We start from the raw sequence: 21,096 nt of genomic DNA on the forward strand, positions 1-21,096 counted from the left end.
TGCGCTGTCTACAGATTTGCATAAGTGCTGGGAAGGTGTGAGGCAGAAAGCTCTGCTTTGAAATTGGAAAAAAATGAATCTGTTTTTGAATATGTAGCATGAATATCACAAAGGAAATTTAATTATCATAGGTCTCTTGAAAAGAAATAATACTTCCATAAGTTGCAATTAATTGAGGATATCTGTAATTGTGAAAAAGTTTTAAACATTTTTTTTCTTAAGGAGCAAAAATATTTATTTACTGAAGCTATTCTGATTATAGAAGGTGATTAACTTTTAATGAAAGTTGAAATAGACTATTACATGTGCCTAGAGAGGTTGTAGATACCCCATCCTGGGAAACTTTCAAGGTGAGGTCAGACAGGGTTCTGAGCAACCTGATCTGGTTGAAGATGTCCTGCTCATTACAGGAATATTGACTAGATGAGAATTAAAGGTCCCTTGCAAACTCCTAGCTTGTATGGAAAACTACCTGTACCTGCAGTGTACCTTGAGATCCCAATGAAAGATGAATATCCTGGAAGGACTATCAGATGCTTTTACTTGGGATTGGCAGAGGACAACTCTTCCTATAAAACTGCAGTGTGGTTAATAAATCTCACAAAGTGACAGCAGTTACGTTTTTAACTACACAAATCCACCTGGTGTGATATTACAGCCCTCTCATCTCTGCTCTCTGAAGAGTCTGTGTTTCAGTAACCATGATCCAGGATGTGTTTGCTCATCCCTCCTTGGACAGAAAGTAGAATGTCAGTAATATAAAAATGTTTCTCTCTCCTCCTGAGGCACTGCTTTTCCCCTTCCTCCCTCTGAATCACTACTTTGTATAACAGATATCTTATATGGCTTTCCCCTCTCTGAAAATGCAATGTTTGCACTGAAAGAAGCTGTGAGGGTGGGTGAGCCAGGCCCATCTTTGTGACTTCTGTTTCATAGACCTCTCTGGAGATCTTTGGATGTATCTAAATTTGCTTGAAATTAACTTTGAGATGTGAATGAATATGATTATGCAATTCTACCTTAAAAGTTGTTAATAGGATCCAAAGAAACAGGTTTTTATGTGTCTTAAACCAACCATTGTGTAGTGGGTGCCAGTCGGGGTTTTGGAGTGGCCTCTCTAAGGACCCACTGCAAGGCACAGCTGAGCCCACTGGCCAATGTGGTGGTGCCTCTGGGGTAAAATATTTAAGAAAGGGGGGGGAAAAATGGAGGAAATGGAAGAATCAGGAGTGAAGTTGAGCCTGGGAAGGAAGAGGGTTGGTGAGGGTGGTTTTAGGGTTTTTTTTGTTATTTGTCACCATCCTACTTTGCTATTAATTTCCTCAAGTCGAGTCTGTTTTGCCTGTGATGGTAATTGGTGAGTGATCTCCCTGTTCTTATCTTGAACCACGAACATTTCCATCTTATTTTCTCCCTCTGTCCTGCTGAAGAGGAGGAATGATAGCAGCTGGGTGGGCACTCCACAGACAGCCTAGGCCCACCACACACAAACAACAGGTGCCATGAAAGACAGCAGAATTTGTAACAAAAAATTTAGAGTGGATCTCTAAGATTTAAAAGTCAAACAAAAATGCATGTCTAACATCACTTTTTGTATTGAACAGACCAGACTCAGCACAAATACTTTAACTCTTGTTTGCAATGCAAGCATTGAACAATTTAAGTTTTTCAGAATGAAGAAAATGCCTCAAAACCTCTGTATTCTTCTTGGTGCTTAATATGTTTATTTTGATGGTTCATATAGGGACAGTTTTAGAAACCTTTATGTGACTTTGGCTCATGGGTTGTAAGCAAACTCCAATATTTCATGGTCCATTGTTTAACTTGTCTCAAGAGCTGATAAATACATCACTAAAACCTGGCACCATGTCCAATAGAAACAATTTGTTATGCCAGTGCATGACAGCTGATCTGCATACCAAGCAATGAGAACTCACAGTCACTTTGGACAAACAATTCCCCTGCCATTGGTTTGACTTGATGTAAGATATGTAAAGAGACAGAGACTCTATTGTATTTTATACTCCAGCTTTACATGAAAAATCGTAAGAAATTTCTCAGTTACTAATATTGTATTGTTGCTTTTTTTTTTCCTCCTAGCTATAGGGTGCAGAAATATTTTGCCTTACAATCCTTGCAGGAACCTAAACAATAATTTGTAACTGGGATTAAACAAAATAAGTATCTGTTCTAATTACTTAACCGAGCATTTAGAAGAAATTATGCTGTTCAGAAAACTGCATGTAGCATCAAAACCAGGATTTATTTCCCCAAATCCTATTACACTCAAGGTGTCTAACTGAAAAAAAAAATCGTCCATTGTCCTCCATTTGCTTTTTGGTTTTTGTTTTCCTGCATATGCTTTCTATATAATCAGGGGAGGCATTGGGAAAACAGGCACATATGCACATCAGCAGATAGATACACAGAGCATACTTGTGCACAGTAGCTCTAGATTGCTAATTTTATTAAAGGAGTTCCTGCTTTGTTTTATTATAGATGTTTTCCTTTCCTGTCTAGCTTCCTCTACCCTTGAAGTTTTTTACTCAATGTTTCATTCTGGTAAAGGAAAATTCATGGTATATATTAGACTTAAAATCAAGAAGAATATAAACATGATCATTATTTATTTCTTCAAATACAGATGTTTGATCTTCTCACAGTGCCTAATTTCAATTTTGTTGCCATTTGAGGACAGTTCTGCTTTATGAGCATTTCTAACAAAAGCAGCCTAATCCCCAATGCACAGCTTCTGCTCAAATGACCTCTCTGCCTGAATTCAGAGAACTGCACAATGTTTGGCACACTGAGTTGTATTCATTCGCATCACATTTTGCTGACAAATTTTCCCATGACTTCCCTCTCATCAGTAGAGAGATTAAATAACCCTCAAACAGGTAAAGTCAAGCTAATCAGTAGGCAAGTGCTGTGTCTATCTCTTCATGTATAAATATGGCATTTAGGGATATAGTTTAGTGATGGATTTGTCAGTGTTATGTTTACAGTGGGACTCGATGATCTTTTCCAACCTAAATGATTCCATTATTTTCTTTTCCAACACTTGAACAAATTCACAGAGACTGAAATATAAACTGATGTGCTTCCTGGAATATATAAAAAAAAAAAACATTCATGACGCAATAATTAAAACTAGCTATGTCAGTAAGGACGTGAATTCCCAAAGCAAAGACCTGGTGCTGTACAGTGTAAAACCATATGCTATTTACAAAAAACATCGGGCTTTCCACCATATCTCCAGCAATATATTTGCTTTTACCCTTTCAAGATGCTGAGATGCTGAAGGAAAGAAAATTACTTTAATAACAACCTGACCCAAATTTTTCAAACATTCCTGAAGTAAAAGAATTTTTTTTATCTGAACTTTTTTCTAAACAGAAGCTAAGAATTTTTTCCCTAAATGACTTAAACTTGTATCTAATCTCCCAGCAACCTTAATCAAGAAATTTGTGATAAAAATCTATTTAAGGCTAATTGCTTTGATATTATTGCTATTAATCCAATGGCACAATTCTTAGCAAAATCAGTGCAAAATATCTTCATTCACATATCATCACATAAGAGCATGCCAACAATATGAAAATGTTACGAAAGTGTGTTGCAGGGAATAGGTGTCGTTGTGTTGTTATATTCTGTGGTACCTTTTACACCCAAGGCCCTTTAATGGTACCTTGAAATTAATCAGAAGTGTCTGTGCTGCAGCAGCATTCCTGAAAGGATACCCAGCCTAGAAGATGCCCACTGGGACCCTTCTGCATGTGCTGACCCACATTTCAGGGAGCTGTGCAAGCGCCTCTGGGCATTCATGGCTTTTGGCTGCCCCTCTCGTGTGACTGCCCTCAGTAACCTCGAACTTGTGCTCTGGTTTGGGAGGAGTGAGAGGGAGTGCTGGCTGCAGCCCTGACCCCACAGATCCACAGCCCTGCCTAACAGGGCTTGCCATCCTCAGCCTTTTCGGGGGTGTGAACTTGTTCCTCTTGAACCTTTTCATGGTCATGGTTCCTGGTGGCAGGAGGGCTCCGGGATCCCTGCAGAACTCTGCCAGCACTGCTGGGGATGTCCTTTTCAACTGAGACTGCTGTCAAGAAGCAGAAGAGCACAGGCAAAACCTCCCATGATGAAATTGCCCCTTCCCAGCAGATGGAGGCAGCTGCCATGCCTGCATTATGTATGTAATGGGTGTAAAGGGTGGTGTGCCCTGCTCGTGCCAGTGATTTCTGTTGTGGTATGCAATGTAAGAGCACCAGGGAACACAGTGTGATCATGCAAGTTAAGCTGCCTGGATGTGCTTTGACAGACCTGAAGTGATTTGTACAGGGCTGTTGCACATCTCGCAGCTTCTTGGCAGCAGCAGCCTGAAGGGCCCTCTTCTCTTGTTTTCCTTGAGCTGTTCTGAGCAGGTCCCAGGGGCCACTACAAACATTAGAAACTGGTATAAATGTTAGGCTGGTGAAAGATTAGATCTCAGTGACACTCGGGGAGATAGAGCAACAAGGCTGGCCGTGATGTGAAACTGATGGGCTCTCTGCTTCCGAGGTCTTCCTGACCTGCTTTGCAGCTTCGTACTGCCGTACTTCATCAGCAACCAAGCGTGAGTCATGCAAACTTGTCTGCAGTAACAAGTCCCTGATAGATTCTGTGCATCCCTCAGAACTCCTGCCCTTTAGAAATGAATGTTATTTCAATTTACAGTGGTTGCAATGTTTTTCTTATTCTTAAGAAATCTTAATCTGTTGGGTTTTTTTTTTTTGGTTGTACTTTTTGCTTACTCATTTTGAAAGGGTGGTAATGTAGCTCTATACTTCTTTCCTCCTGTTCCACTCTGCCTCCAAAAATCAAAAGATGAATGAATCTGAAGTTCCTAAGTCCCAGAATATTAACGTAATTAAATTCTCAGTGTGACTGCAATTTTAGGCTGAAACGAAATGTTCAGGCAAGTATTTGCAGAAAGATTTTTGGTGTGACTGCAATTTTAGGCTGAAATTTAATTTTCAGAGAAGTATTTGTAGAAAGATTTTCTGTTGCTGAATCATTGATTCAAGTTTTATTTCTTTGCATTTGTGCAGTTAAAATGATAGGTCTGACCTCTTAATATCTGACATCTTACAGATCTTTTACCTTGGGACTTAGTGGTTCCCTTGCTGGGTTCATCTGGGCATCTTTAAGCTAATTAGTTCCCTTTCAGCAGAAGTGCCTCAGGCAGTGCTAGTGTCTTGATCATTCCTGTTGGCTATTTACCTTTTCAGTTTTCTTTTTAGTTTCTTGAACAGGACTATTTGAATTAAGTTATATCAAGCTGAATAGTGGAAAACTGTGATGAAAGAAATAGGAACTTGGTCTAAATGGTCTAATATTATTTTGTCAAGTGACCAAAATCTGAGACACCTCTCCCTTAAGACAGTTTTAAGGAAAAAAGGACTTTTTTTTTGCATGCAAGACATTTTCTGTGCGTCCTGTTTTTTTCTCGAACTTCAGGATGGTCTTTTAAAGGCTAATTCTATCACTTCATATGAAGTGATTTGAATTTACATCTCTTTTCAAGATCTAAGGAGCTGACACTTCTCAAATGGTCGAGTGTAATTTGAGCTCAGAGATGCCTGCATTTGGCATATTTTGGGATATATTGTCCCTGCAGCAAAATGGAGCCTGTCCTAGGCTTCGAGTTACATTTTTAGCAAACTCTCCTTGCAGTGAATAAAACTATATATGTGAATAGAACTATTTAACTCACTTTTATTGAAAAGTGCTTGGTTTGTTTGAAAATTAATTTTGTAAATTCATGTCTGGAGCACATATTTCTTTTGGGTAGGGCAGGGAACCAACAGTTTGTTGGGCGCAGCAGTACAGATTTTAGGCTTTATTGGAAAACTTGCACTGTGCCTTTATGACCATTTCTAGGTTGAGTGGTGCCTGTCTTCTGCTTCTAAGCTCTTCACTGTCTCAAATGAGGACCCTTCTCACCCACGTTTCTTTGTCTCCTTCTCAAATAACCAAGATCTGGGTGAGGTCATTGCTATATGGCTCAGACTCCAACCAGAGTGCTCTGTGAAGCTTCCAAGTTCTCCTTGGCTCACCTACTTAGATATAGTGGGAGGTTGCATGTTAAGTTAGACTTCAAAATAAGACAGATCCACCTTTCTTAATGGTTGCAGAGGGAAAGGTGGTGATGGAACCTGAGAGTTCACAAAAGATTTTGTAATATGTTAATGGCATGTCATGTATCTCTTGGGAAATAAGCAATTTGGACACCCATTCAGAGGTTCAAGGGAAAGAACTATCCTGGAAAGGGCAAATCATGTTCCATGGTGACAGAAATGCCTCTTTCAAGCACAAAATGTTAGCCTATGGTCACTTTTGCACTGTGTAATTGAGCTGTGGTACTTTGTTAACCAGCAGACAGGTCTGCCCTGGGTTTCTGCTTGATCACTGCAGATGAATCCAAAATGCATAATTATTACCAGTGCTGGAACTGGTATGGTTTTTAGCATGCAACTCAAAGTTAACATATTTATTTCAAATTGTGCTTCCCCAAGGCAGCTTTGTGTTCAAAATACTTAATTCATTTGTATTTCTATAATTCATCATGCTTACTTTGAATAAGGAATATCCTAGCACAGTTGCCCTATATATGGAAAACCACATATGGAAGTAATATAACAAATAAAATGAAATTAACTGTTTCAATTTTTGTTGTTGTTTTTGTTTGGTTGGTTGGTTGGTTAGTTGTTTCTTTCCTATTTCAAGTAGAACAACAATTCAGCAAAGACACAAACCTGAAGTCTGGCTTCACGGCCATCTTGAGCTGTCTGTACTTATGTGGAAAACTTCTAAGCAGATTTTCACATTTGCTTTAGCATGTGCTTACCAATGGCAATGGATGATTTCTGTATATAGCAAAATTTTGGCATTAGTTAGGGTGGTGTTTTTTTTTTTTTTTTTTTTTTTTTTTTTTTTTTTTTTTTTTTTTTTTGTTTAATCAGTTTTTACCAGAATCAGGCAGAGTAGGGAAACAAAGGTGCTCAGAGGTATAGCATAACCTCCACAGAAGGAGAAAGTGTGCAGGGACTCTGGTTTGAGTATATGTATACACACACACACACACATATAATGTCTCTACAGCATCCCTTACATTTAGCTGTTGGTAGGTTTGAAATTGTTGCCCAGGGGCATGCCGGTTCTTTTAGGGATTCTTGGCAGAGTAAGGATTGGCCACGGGGTTGTAGTTATAATTAGAGACTTATTATTGCATTAAAATTTTAATAATCAGCATAGGTTATTCTTATCTACTATTTCTAGCAGTTAGTGCAGTTTAGCTACCCTTAGCATAGCTTGTAAAATATCCTTAGCAATTATCATAGTGTTCAGTTAAACAGAATTTCTAGTAATTAGTGTAACTTTCTTGCTTCGTAGGGCTTTTCATTACCTGGACCTGCTACAGTTTGGGTCAAACTCTTAATAATCTGTATGTGATATAATAACCACAGTCTAGGGTCAGACTTGGCCTAAAGTCATAGGAGTCACTAAGTCTCAGAGGAAGCAGGCAATAGGAGGAATGCTCCAGACCACCAGGAGCCACAGGTTTTCCTGTCCAGCAGCAGTTCCAGTCTGTATCCCACTTAGGACTTGCAGCTGCTGGATTTTATGGGCAATATCTCACATGCCTTCCCTATTCCCTAATGGTGTCCCCATAACCCAGTGACAGTGCTTGGTGGGCAAATGGTCTTCTTGTACAGCTGACAGGACAGTGATCTCTTCTGTAACACGGTCATCACATCCTGGTGACAGCCACACTGTTGGAAGGGGGAAGAGAGAGAGGGGTGGGGTGTGATCAGCACACTGGCATATTGTGTAGTTTGTCATAGAAAATGGTGTTGTTTCTGCTAAACATATTCCCAGACCCAGGAATGGGGTATCAGACACAGAAACAGAGGAACTTATTTTTTTACCCAGACCAAAGTAAACTACCACAGGTTCCTGCAGAGACCAAAATCATAAATAGATTGAAAAAAGGATCAAACACAGTGGTCCAGATATAATCTCTTTGGTATATTCACCAAGTTCTTAAGCTACCAATTTTCAGCAGGATAAATACAGAGGAATAGTATGTTTGCCATTTTTCTTAAGCTCTCTCTGTAAGTTCCAGTTTTTGGCTACTCTTGGGAATAGGATTGATGAAGAGAAAAAGAGTTTTTTAGGCTGGTGTTACAGTTCCTGTACTGTCATGGTTATGCTGGGTATTTAATGGAAAGTGAAACTACATTTAAACAACGAAAAAAGAGAAAACAAAAAAAAAATTCCCACTTGTTCTGCTATTCCAAACATGCCTGCTTAGCTGAGCTGTGCCTGGCTGCCTTTCTAAGGCTCTGCATGCAACTAGGAGGGTCCATGTAATATTGATGAGCCTGTGCATTGATTGAGGAAGACAGGATTCCTGCTTGGTCTCTTTGACACCATGATTTACAGTGACTTCCTGGTGGATAAGACGGAAATCTGCTGTTGGAGTTTTGACTGCTCAGCTGCACGTGCTTGCTCAAAGATAGAAATGTGGTAGCTAATTCCTATTTGCATGCTGTTGGATGTGTAGAATAACAAACTGCCAATAACAGTGCTATTCAACATTAATGCTTGAAAATACCAATTCTGCTGAAAATGCCAATGTATTTAAACATTTTGCAAGTGAACTGTGTAAAGTGCATATGTCCCTTTCTCTCACAGTCAGTAAGGTGTATAACTATGCTGTTATGAAACTTGCATGAAAATCAGGATTCTTGGTATTCAGGAACTGTGGGCATATGTGGAGTATCCAAGAGCTTTTATCTGTAGTTGCTTTGTTTTTAATTTGCAAACAAATAAGGCATAGATCTTTTAGAATGATTTGATATAATTTCAAGGAGATTTGCAGTAGCTGTCTGTAATATATTTTACATCAGGATTGATAATTATGTGGTTTCATAATGCTATAAGTTACTTCTGTTCAGCATCTTGTTTTCTAAACGTTTTAATATGTTTCTTTGAAAATTATATCCTTCAGAGAAAGTAGCAAACAGTAAAGCAGGTGTAATGTGTTCTTGTAAGTGTTGAAATTACCAGTGCTCACCATGTGCCAGATACTATGGGAATTGAAGAAATTGCTTTTTCTAAAGTTACTAAGGCCAGTAAGCCTCTGATTTAATGTGGAGAGAAGGAAAAGTGCTGGTACTGAAAAGTGTATTAAGATGCAAAATAGCATAGTGTGCTTCTGAAGGATTGTTTTCATGGCATGTTTTTGCCCTTCTTTTGAGGCACTGAAAATATTGCTGTTTTAAACTGATATCTCCTTTGATTTACTTTTTTTTTTCTTGTTTTTAATTAGAGCTTTTTCAAAATTACAGAAAAAATGCTAGGTCTGAAGAGATATTTTAAAAATAGCATTATTTCTAAAACAGAACTGCCAAGGGTTTTGGTTGTAGAACTACAGAAGAGAGCCAAGAGAAAAGTGAGATGGCTCTTAATCTTTTGATTACCAGTGGGGCATTTTCCTTGGTGTGTCAGAGAGTGTCTAATCCAAGCAGTTCTCTGGGTCAGGCTGCTTAAAGTCAACTCTGCTCAACAGAGCTCAATGTCAGCAGGTTTTGGATCAGTCTCTGGGTGAGATAAAAGCTCAGAAGTACTTAGGTGTTCAGTATTGTCTTCTTTGGTACTATAAAGTCTGTAGGCACATTATATGTAATGATATTTTTGTAGAATTTTGCTTAGTTTATATATCTGAATAGCATCTGTATTACTTTTGTTCATACACATTCAGATTACTAGAGTGAAAAAGGTTTTCAACATAAATATTCATTTTCAGTTCTTACTAGTCTGGTGAAAATTTACATTTGTAGAAGTTTTGCAGTGGTAGACTATGAAAATTTTCACGACTGTCTTCAATGTTTTTCTTTATTTTAACTACATTTAATTAATGAATTTTACTGCAAAAAGAAAAATGGAAAGCTAGAATCAGATAAAGCTGTGTCTTTTCCCCCGTATTTTGCCTAATTTATAATAAGAGATTGAGTGTAGGAGTCCATATGTTAGGGCTCAAAAACCAAAAGTTTGGGAAATTCTGCTGTGTTTTGTCTGCCTACCTTCTTTGTGTAGGAAGACAATTTGAAGCACCTTTGTAAAACAGAGGTAGGTTTTTATATCAATCCCAAACCTCTGCATTTGTCATGAAAAAGTCTAAACATATGTCTCTCGAAGGGCTCACAGAGCACCTTAAACATGAAATGTTAAGACTCAGTGTCTATGTAGACAGCCTGTACAGAGCAGCACAGCAAATGAGTGAACTTGCAGACTGAGCTGCGAGGTGATGTAGGAGAAACCCAAATCATGTACAATGGCTGCTGTTCCTGTGTCCTCCATCCTCCAGGCCTGACTGTCACCCAACACCAGTGGCACACACAAAGGACACAGCTTCCCACTCTGTGTCCAGTTATTTCTTTGTTTCTTTCCACCATTGCTATGAAGTGCTTAAATAACACATTACAAGGACAGAAAACTATCCAAAGCCTGAGCCCCGCCTAGTAACTAAAATAGACTGCTTGAACTCAGCTGCCAGCCAAAGAGAAGGTGAAACAAAGCAGATGAAACAGTTATTTAGGAGCTGGACATCTATTTTATTGTTCTGGATTTATCCTTCTGGACAAGGCTGACTTTACCAAACACTTCACTGTGTGAAACAAGCACAGGAAATTACCAGAAGGGAAACTACAGGTTGGAGACAAGGATAAATTCCCAGCTGTATTAGGAGAGTGAGCACAATCTATTTTGTCATTAAAACTTTTAATGAGAAATTAATTAATTCTCATTCCATGTACTCTCTGATATACAAAGCTCCCCAAAGCTCAGGATCTAAAGCAGGCACACATTTTCTGAAGACACATCTGCTTCATGGTTGCCAGAATGTGCTGCAGGTCTGGCTGCCTGCTGCTAGTGCCTCACAACTCTTTTTATAGCCAGCATAGCCTTGAGATGGTGAGGAGCATGTTAGTGTGAGACAGTCTGTGAGAAGAGACAGAGAAATATGCTATGACATGATCTGCATGTCTGTGCTTTGCACAGGCTGTAGAAGTACCTCAGCAAACAGAACACAGCATGAACTTCCAGCTCTGTGCAAGGAAGATTGTGGTAAACTTGTTTTCTGAAGGAGCTATAACGAAGAGTTACCTGAGTCTCTGGAAGGAGGGGGTGGGAAGGAAACCTCTTGTGATCCTGAAAAATTTGAACGTTGAGGCAGAAGGGGAGGAGTGCTAAACTGCTTTACCTCCTGGCATATCTATAGATTTCTTTTCCATGATCTCTATTAATTGAAGATGTCTCGGTCATTTATCTGTGTCATCATCAGTGATAGAGCTCGAGAGATGGCTTGCAAAGCAGCACACTCCCTGTCCTGAACCCTGTGTGAATGCAGTCTTCAAGAGAAACCTTTGCAAATCCCACATCCCAACACCACAGGCCTGTGATGTTGAAAAAAGCCTGGTCATCCTGTCTATTGAGTGTCTCTCATATCGTGTGGTCACCACAGAAGAATATTGCCTATATGTTAAAAACCCAGCTGAGCCGAGGTGGTCGTGGCCAGGTCCTGTTTATTCACCAGCCTTATGAGGAGCAGCTGGGGAAACTGGGGTTGTTTAGCCTGGAGAAAATGAGGGGCAGGAGAGACCTTATCACTGTCTGCAGCTACCTGAGAGGAGGATGTAGCAAGGTGGGGGTTGGTCTCTCTTCCCAAGTAACAAGCAATAGGACAAAAGGAAATAGTCTCAAGCTGCATCAGGAAAGTTTGGATACTGGAAATTTTTTTTTTACAGAAAGAGTTGTCAAGTATTGGAGCAGGCTGCCCGGGAAAGTGCTTGGAGTCACCATGGCTGGAGGTATTTTTAAAAGACAGGTAAATGTGGCACTTATGGACATGGTTTAGTGGTGTACCTGGCAGGGCTGGGGTAGGAAAAAGTTGGACTCAAAGACCAACCAGAATGGTTCTATGATTCTGTGATCTGCAGCTGTGCTGCTCAGCTCTGCTCCTGCTGCTCTTCTGGAGCCTGCACAGAGCCCAAGCTTGGTTGGACCTGTGTAGTCTGGACATCAGATAGGAACTGGCTCAAGTAAAGCCTTTCCAAAATTGTATTTTTGGGTTAAATCTGTCTTGGATGTCAGTTGTAAGTGTAAGGTGGGGATATTTCTTCCTTGCCTTATATCCATTACTGATTATGAGGCTTTCTAAATGGCAGATTCATGCTGATCTTTATCAAATATGATGAATATATTGATAAAGTACTAAGCAACAGAAATATGTGTGTTAGTTGTATCACATCTGTGACAGAGCATGAGCTCTCCTCCATGTGTAACAGTAAAAAGACAGTGTCACTGGATTTCTTGCATGGAAAGAAAAGTACTTGTCACAATTTACATGGAACCTAAAGTGAGAATGGGTTAAGGGCCTGACAACTGACCTAATTGTAGAAGGCCTGACTATAATGAGGTGTATTCCAGCAAATTTCTGGTTTGTCCAATCTAAAAGAAGCTCATCTTATGGCTGGGTGATAAGGAGAAATACTCCTCTCTAGTACTGCTTAAAGAACAGTTCCAGAAAGTACAGCTATAAGTAAACAATTTAATAGCTGTATCAATATTATGCTTATATTAATGCTACACATGAGGTAAAAGTAGGTATCAATAGAAATACAAAGTCTGTTAAATATAATCCCTGTTAAATGTAAAATACTGTCAGCCCTGGTTTATATTTTTTGTTTTAAAGTTAGGCTTTCATTTTGGACTTTAAATTTCATTTTGGATTAAATTTTGTTAGCTCTCCAGATTCATCGACATTTTTGTTAGTAGTAAATGGTTGGAAGGAATTGTCTCTCTTCTATTACAGCTGCAAAAATCTTCCTGCATTTTTTTTTGTTTTTTTATCTTTATAAGATTGCTTTTTCAATCATCCATCACCTGAATTAAGCTCAATTTAACATATACAAATCCTTTACTTTTGACAGTTTTCAATAGTACTGACAGACTGGTTTCCATTTATTAAAATGGACAGTTAATTTGAAATTCCTTGATTTCAGATGTCAATAGACTTGTGGAATAAACAGTTCAATCTGAAAGAATATTAGGCTGGGAAATTTTGGGGTAAGAAGACGTGCTGTTGGATTCTAAGTTTGCAGCATTTTTGAACGTGTGATTTTGATAATCTTTTAAAGATTAAAATTTTAAAATACCAAACCAAATGGTACATTAATACAATGTTAGACTAATACATTTTATTAATGAAGAACAAGAAGTGCAATAAACAGTTAGCATGTTCCACTGTTTACAGTGATGATATAATAATGTGATCAAGGAAAAATATATCACCAATATTTGAGGTCAGCATCATAAAGAAAAATATTTAACGAAATTTTCAGTAATATAATCATCTCATGCTCAAGCACAACGACAGGAGATTGTAAGCTTTTGGAATTTTAACAGCACTCATCAAGAGTAATGAAATACTCTTGAGAAAAAAAGAAATGTAAAACATCTGAGGAAGTCCTGATTCCGGACTGTGCTATGCAATAAGCAAACACTGCCCTCACAATATAGCTGTTCGAAAAGGCAGATATATCGTTTGTCATGCAGCTCTTTGGTGTACCTGGAATTCAGAGCAAGGCTTAGTGATTTCTTTGTGTAATTCTCAAAAACATTGAATTAGAGAATATTCTTAACCCTGTCTCCCAATCCTAAATATGATCAGTGTTGTGGGTGTGCATGCCTCTGCTGCCTTCATTACTATTGTGATGTTTAGAAAAACTAATTAATCTGGCCAAGTTTTATGCCTATGCCTTTGCTCATAGGGCAGACGATCCAAGTGCAAGCGAAAGGAGGCACTGAGCTCTTTGTGAAGTGGGCACTTGGTGACAGCCAGCTAGGCTGGAAGCTTGCTCCTCGAAAAGTGTTTCCTTGTGAGACAAAGCTGTTTAAAATGTTGCTATCCCCTCTACTGTAACATATGGGTGTTTGTGATCTGTTTCAGTGGAGAGGAAGATAAATTAGTTTAACACAGTTTATGAGAGCACTGTGGTGAATTATCGTATCTCAGCAGCACAGGTACAACTCCTTTAAATCATTGCTTCTGCTTGACAGGTGAACATTTGACCATATCCTTATGCATGACCTAGATTGCTATTCTGAGAACTTGCTCTGTAGACCTTTTTTAAATTTAAGCAAATGCATGAATTCTTGGTTTCTTTGGGGTGGAGAGAATCAGAATCTCATTTGCAGCTGCCAATCCTCCAAGGCTGTTTAGTGCTTCTTAAACCAGTGGGCATACTGAGTTCAGTGCCCCAAATTCTAACTCATATAATTTCTATCCCTGTAGAAGATTTGCTCAAATTAAAGTTGCTTAAATATTCATATGACCCAGCTTTTCCGACTAATTAGAGGGAAAGCAAATGAAAATATATAATCAGATCCTTGCACCAAGTACTGAAAGAAAGCTTTGCAAAAATTCCCCTGAGAAGAAAAAGTCAAGAAAGGTTTTGCATAGTGCATTCCAGTCTCTTTAATCTTGAGAAAAAGTTCTTTTACTTATGGTGACAAAACTGTGCAAATTGTAGCTAATTATTCTCTGATTAGTTTGTCTTTACTTAGCTTTTATGAAGGGTAGGGAAGAGGAGATTTAGCTTGGGGTGTGCTATGCATTTGCCTCCTTTTCTAGGGGATAGAAAAAGATGTGGACTAGGACTCAGTGAGACCTTACAGTAAGTAAAAAGAACAAACACTACCACATGATGTACAAAGTTATTTCTCTGTCTCTTACCCTCTGTGGGTTGTTGGGAGTATCGTGAGTACAGAGCAGCAGAGTTCAAGAGTACCTGGTAGTGGATGGTATGACACAGCTTTCTTCTTCTGCCCTTGGTATCCAAGCAAGAAACCAAAGCCATAAGTGATAATAATTTTATAATAATAATACTGAAAATTTCATCATATTTACCACTGTGTGCAGTAGATAAATTGTGCTGCTCTAATTATACAGACAGGAGTAAGAAACAACCCTCTTTTGGGTTATTTGAGCATTATTACATCAATTCTACAGTCCTATCAGCCATAGTTGTATGTCTTTGTTGTAAAATGTCAGTGCTGAGGTGCCATTTTTCAGGCTGTAACATCAAGACAATCCTTATCATGTTTTCCATGTGTTTAAACACTGCACACTGTTATAAAACTCTGTTTTATATTTAAAAGATCTGTTAACTAGAGGTGTACACTGATAAAATGATGAAGGAAAAAGCCAAGTCACTTTGATTTTAGTGCTCAAGTCCCTGCTCTCAGAAATTAATACATTAGCTATCACTTCACCCCACCTTCAAAGAACAGTACTTAAACCTTCCTGACATCTTTTCCAAACATCTTCCCTAACTGCACATAATTTATAAACATCTAAACAAGTATGAGTCATCTTGTTTTTAAACCCAGTGACTCTTCTGCACTGAATAAATAGTGCTAGCCAAGAAAGGAAATCTCTCTTCAAAGAGAAGCTGAAAATGTTTTTAGATTTATGCTGTCATCCTCGACGCAAGCTTGGCTCTGCTGACGTAAGTGTGTGCTCCAGATGCATTTTGTGTTCTCTGGAGTTTGCAGCACATACCGTGTAAACCAGCTGTTGTAACAAAGATTCCTTGAATAAGTAGGGCTGGACTGAGCTCATTGTTTGATGTAGCCCTTAGGAAGGAGCTGGTGACTTTGCTGCACTCCCAGCTGGGACCTGTGGTAGAGCTGATCTCCTAGCAGAGGAAAGGTAAGGAGGATGGTGTTACTTGTGCAAAGAAGCTGGAATTTTGCAGATCTGTGTGATCCTGGCTGATGTAGTGTATCATTCAGCTCTCTGGACACGTGTTTGTCACTGCGTTTGTGTCACTGCAGTTGAGGTTGGTCAGTTCTGTGGTACTTGCATGGTGTCATTTTCCTGTCTAGAAGAAGCATTGATGCCAGTTGTTCTTGAAGTCGTAACTTTCCATGTATGGTGCGTATTCATATCAGCTGCTCTTCAATTTTGAAGTCCCTGACAATAGGTGAAGAAACAAACTCCAAGAGCCTATTGCTGAACAGGTTGAGAAATGGGGTTCAGATCATTGTTTTTAAGCACGCTGCTACGCTGCTCAGTCCAGCTGTGCTGCAGGGATTTTTCTGAATGTTTGGCAGCTTTTTATCAGCCAAGCCAGGCCAAGTGTGTTGTATCCTGCCAGCATATCCTCAGTATGTCTTTGCCAGCACATCTCTGATCAGACCTTGAACTCTGTTAGCTTCAAAATTCTTGGAAGGCTTTGCCCGGGTTGTCTGGTGGGATGTGCCATGCCAGGGGGTGGTAGATCTGCCTCTGCCTCTGGTTCCTCTCCTGCAGCTGCTGTGGGGTGCTCTGGCCTTTGGGAAGCTGTCTAAGTTATGCACTGTTGAAGCACCCTTAGGGTATAGGGATTCATTGTGTCTAAAAGCATTCTGATTGATATCCAAAATATGTTCCAGATTTATGTTCTGCAGTAGCTTTGGATTTGAGATTGTTAGATTTAGTTATGTATGGGAAAGTTAAGGAGTAGGTATGTTCTTAAGACTTTGTTTTTCATGGGAGAAACTATTTGGAAATTCATAAGAATGTAAATCACACAGCCATTGAAATTCTCTGGAGTTTGATTTATTGCCAGATGAAGTAGCTCTAGTTCAATACCTGAATTTTTCCACTGCTGTTTTCAGGCAGTACTCTGGAGTGTTGTCACAGTTGCTTTCATGCCTTTGGTAACTCACATCAAATACTGTCTGAGTACAGCCTGGCTGTATCAGATTTACTGGAAGATTAGGTTGTTGCAGTAAAATCATCCCACAACTGTTCTTTGTTTTCAAAGGAAATCCAGAAGAATTTCAAAATCCCTTGATCTTCTCCAATACACCAGCAAATTGTGTATATAAATGTGTGCAGCAGGAGCTCAGATGGGCTTTGAACCCCACAAGAAGCCAGTGAAATAAACTTCTGGAAGAACTACCCTGTGGAGCCCAGAGGTCTGTGGCCAATCCTCCCCAGGATGTGCAGACTTAGAGACCTGCAGCTTTGTGAGGCTTTTCTCTCCTCTTCTAGCTGAAGCTAGAAGCTGCAAAATTAAATTGGAACAGGGATGGGGGGAAAGAAGACCTGACTGAAGACACTATTTGTTTTACAAGCAGTTTCTCATACTTTACAATTTTCCTACACAGATCTTGAGAAACAGATGGCCAAAGCCATCAACTACATTTGTCAAGAGTCCTTTTCTGCTATTACTATGTATTAAACAAAGTAAGTATAAAGCTGAGAAATAGTACTTTATAGGAATTTTTTAATGATAGAATAAAAAAGTAACAAATTTTACCAGTATAAACCTAAGAAGTTTAGAAAGTTTTAGAAAACCCTTATTTTCAGAAAAATATCTGATCCTTCTCATGGTAGATATCAATACAATAAGCAATTCCAGAATTATTGATCCTTTCAGAGAAAATCACTACTCCAGATATAAGCAATTGGTTGCAGATTAATAATTTAACTACTTAATTTTCTCATTTAAGCATTTTTATTATTTATAATAAGATCTTTCTCTTTCATTGTTTTTGCTAAGGTAAATATTTTAAATTTAGAATGCAGCATGTATTTTAAAAATATCTCCATGCTTGTTATTTACAAAAGCCTTTTTCCAGATACTTTAAATCTTTAGTCTGGTGTATTGTTGTTGTATTTGGTACCCCTGCCAAGGTTTTGCCAGAGGGGGGTTTTGGGATGGGTTCTGTGAGCAGAGGCTGGGGCTGCCCTGTGCTCAGCCAGCCCTGCACGGGAGCCACCCCAGGGCTCAGCTGAGCCCATCAGCCACCCTGGGGGCACCTCTGGAATCAGCCTGGGTAAGGGGCACCCATATGGAGAGGAGGAAGACAGAGCAAGCAGGGCCAGAGCAGAAGGAGGAGCTCCACAGCAGAGGAACTGTGGCTCATTGATGAGCCCATGCTGGAGCAGGTGCTCTCCCAAAGGGACCATGGCCCATGGAAGGCTCAGGCTGGAGCAGATGGAACAAATGAGAAGGAAGGAGCAGTGGAAGAGAAGAGTGGGGGAAAAGAGAGTGACAGAAAAACTGTTGTGGTCTGACCTGACCCTTCATCCTCTGGCCATCACCCAAGGGGCTGAGTATAGCCCACAGTGGTTACAGGATGAGTGGAGTCCAGGAAAAGACAAGGAAAAGAGGTCTGGAATAAGGTTGTGGCAGAGGAGAGAGAGAAGGCTTTTCTTCCTCTTTTGTTTCTTTCCCAATATACGAATCATTAATTAAATATTTATACTTAATGACAGTAAATTAAATGTCCCTTAAGTCAGACTGTTTTGCCTGCAATAGTACTTTGTTAGTGATTTCCCTGTCTTTATTTCTAGCCATAGGCTTTCTCGTTCTCATTATTCCTATTTTCTCTCATGTCTCATTGGGGATGGAGAGAGTGAGCAGCCCAGTGGTTGCTTGGCTGTCAGGTGGGATCAACCACCACAGCAATCTGTACCTTTTAAGTTCTTCACACTTGGTTTCCCAATATTTGTTACTGTCTGCCATTACAAAAAGGTAACCATTTGTTTTTTCCACACTCATCTTCCTTACACCTTCTGGAAACTCAGTAATGTCTGCAATTAAGATGCATTTCCTTGATAAACACTTTTTACTGTTTCCAAATATGTTAAACATAATAAAAATAATTTACTGATGCAACATACCAGCATGTGCCGCACCATAGTTTATATTTCAGACATTCAGGGAAAAAGAAACACCCAAAATCCTACATTTCCAGTGATGCTCCATTTAAACTCAACTTGCTCTCTTTTACTCTTAAAAAAGAAAAAGTGACACTGGCTGAAAAGGGAAATACCTAACTTGATTGTCACAGAATTAGAAGATTTGTGCTGGCATTGTATGATTTTTAATTTTTTTAATATAACTTCTTTCTTGACTAGGAATAGACGTAGACAATGGCTCATAGAAATGAGCCATTTTTTTCTGTTGAAAAGCAAAACTATGATTATTATTTTCTACAGTGATAAGATTTTGACCTCGAGCTAGTTTCTTCTGCAGCAATAATTTGTCACCTTTAATTGCAAAAAGTGTCTATGCAGGTAGCCATTTTTCACTTGCACAAAATTTATTTAAAATTTTGGTCTAAATTTGATCCTTGCTCGCAGTTAGACCTCTCTAATGGTATGTGAATTGTGACAAGAAATCTAAAAGGATTTTGAAGGAGGGATGTTATTTTACAAGGATGAATTTCTCCCTGTGAAATGCATTGAACTTAGGGTTCCTTCAGCCTCTCTTGCTCATCCCAGCAGATGCTTGTCATGCCATAGGATCCAGGCTGAAGACTGTAGAAAAAACTTTAAAATTACAGAAAGAAGTAGAGAATTTTTCAGAATAAAGAGTGCTGTAGTATGGAATATTGCCATTTGCTGGTTCCCAGGAATGAAATAACAAGGAAACCAAGATATTACACTTATTTTTCTTGCAGTAGCCAAATTTCAAGTTACTGTTAAGCTGGTATGATAACTTCTGGAAGAACCCAGATATGTTGTAGAGAATGGGAAATGCTCTTGGTGCAAAATCAATTAAATCTTGAAATGCAAAAATATCACAATAGGTCTGTTTCTTGGACATTTTTATTGAGAGGCATATTTGAATTTAACACTCAAGATATCACTGCTGGAGAGCTAATAGAAATTGATACATTTAAGAATCTCATTTTTTCTCTCCAGTATGTTTAAAAAATAGAAGATGAAGAGCTTTGTTCAGTTTTGAGAATATGCCCCATTGTATGTTGCCTTTATTATGAATTGCTGGAATGTGCCTATTTGGAGTAGAAAATAGATTGTATTTCAATGCAGTCCACTTGCTTACTTCATATTAGATGCAGGAAGGTATATCTATTTATATTCAGTATTTAGAGTCTTTAAAATGTTCAGAGTTCTCAGCATTCCTTAAGAGAGGGAAAGGAACTATAGGAGAGTTTTCACTGAAATCAAAATTACTGTGGCTTTTGCTAAAATAGGATGTTTTCTCCTAGACTAATCACTTTACTGCAGTATTTGTTGTGTTTTCATTAGAACTGATGAAAATAATGCAAAAAATACAGCAAAAGCAAATCTCATGCTTCTTATTGTTTAAGAAAATAGAAAGTATTTGTTGTTAACGTCTAAAAAATTTGAAATGTAGGGTTTTCCAATGATTTTTTGTTGCTCCAGTGAGAAACTGTCCATGAATGCAGTCTTTTTCACTAAGTCATTTGGGAGGGCTGGGTATCAGGGCTGGAACATGAGCCACTGTGTGCCCAGGTGGCCAAGAAGGCCAGTGGCATCCTGGCCTGTGCCAGCAATAGTGTGGCCAGCAGGACCAGGGAAGGGATTGTCCTGTTGTGCTGGGCACTGGTGAGGCCACACCCTGAGTGCTGTGTTCAGTATTGGGTCACTTGCTCCAAAGAAGACATGGAAGTGTTGGAGCATGTCCAGGGAAGGGCAGGGGAGCTGGACAAAGGGTCTGGAGCACAAGTCTGAGGAGGAGCAGCTGAGGGAGCTGGGTTGTTCAGCCTGAGGGAAAGGAGGCTGGGGGGATCTTTGTAGATCTCTACAGCTCCCTGAGACCAGGCTGTGGCCAGGTGGGTCTTGGTCTCCTCTCCCAAGTTATAAGTGGTAAGATGAGCCTCAAGCTTTACCAGGCGTGTTTTAGGTTGGATATTAGGGAAAATGTCTTCATTGAAAAAGCTGTCAAGCATTGGTAGAGGCTGCCCAGGGAAGAGATGGAGTCATCATCCCTGGAGTAATTTAAAAGATGTGTAGATGTAGCAGAGTAAAGCAGCCCTACAGTAGTGTAATTAAGCCAATTAGACTGTAGACAAAGACATTGCTTGTTCTTCTGTTATGTTTTCTTAAATCTTTTCCAACAGAGATGTTTCTGTGAAGGGCCACTTCTCCCTCCACTCCTAAATACAACTGACATTTTAAGTTTCTGCTTGAGTGCCATGCTAACAGGCTGCCAGGTCCAGTTCTGC

General features: G+C 39.2%; 1 protein-coding gene across 18 annotated transcripts in view; it reads left to right on the forward strand.

Moving 5' to 3' along the window:
- The window catches only part of OXR1 (oxidation resistance 1), a 258,863-nt gene that overhangs the window by 81,922 nt on the left and 155,845 nt on the right, over positions 1-21,096 (forward strand). For 2 of the 18 annotated variants that reach the window (XM_088178123.1, XM_014879327.2), the window contains exon 1: positions 15,666-15,814. The exons of the other annotated variants lie outside the window; for them this stretch is intronic. The gene's annotated coding sequence lies outside the window, so the exon portion shown is untranslated. Of the gene's footprint in view, positions 1-15,665; positions 15,815-21,096 lie in introns of those variants that run through there. 18 annotated transcript variants of the gene reach the window in all.

Source organism: Sturnus vulgaris, chromosome 1, assembly GCF_052056855.1.
Source record: "Sturnus vulgaris isolate bStuVul1 chromosome 1, bStuVul1.hap1, whole genome shotgun sequence".
Taxonomy (NCBI): Eukaryota; Metazoa; Chordata; class Aves; order Passeriformes; family Sturnidae; genus Sturnus; species Sturnus vulgaris.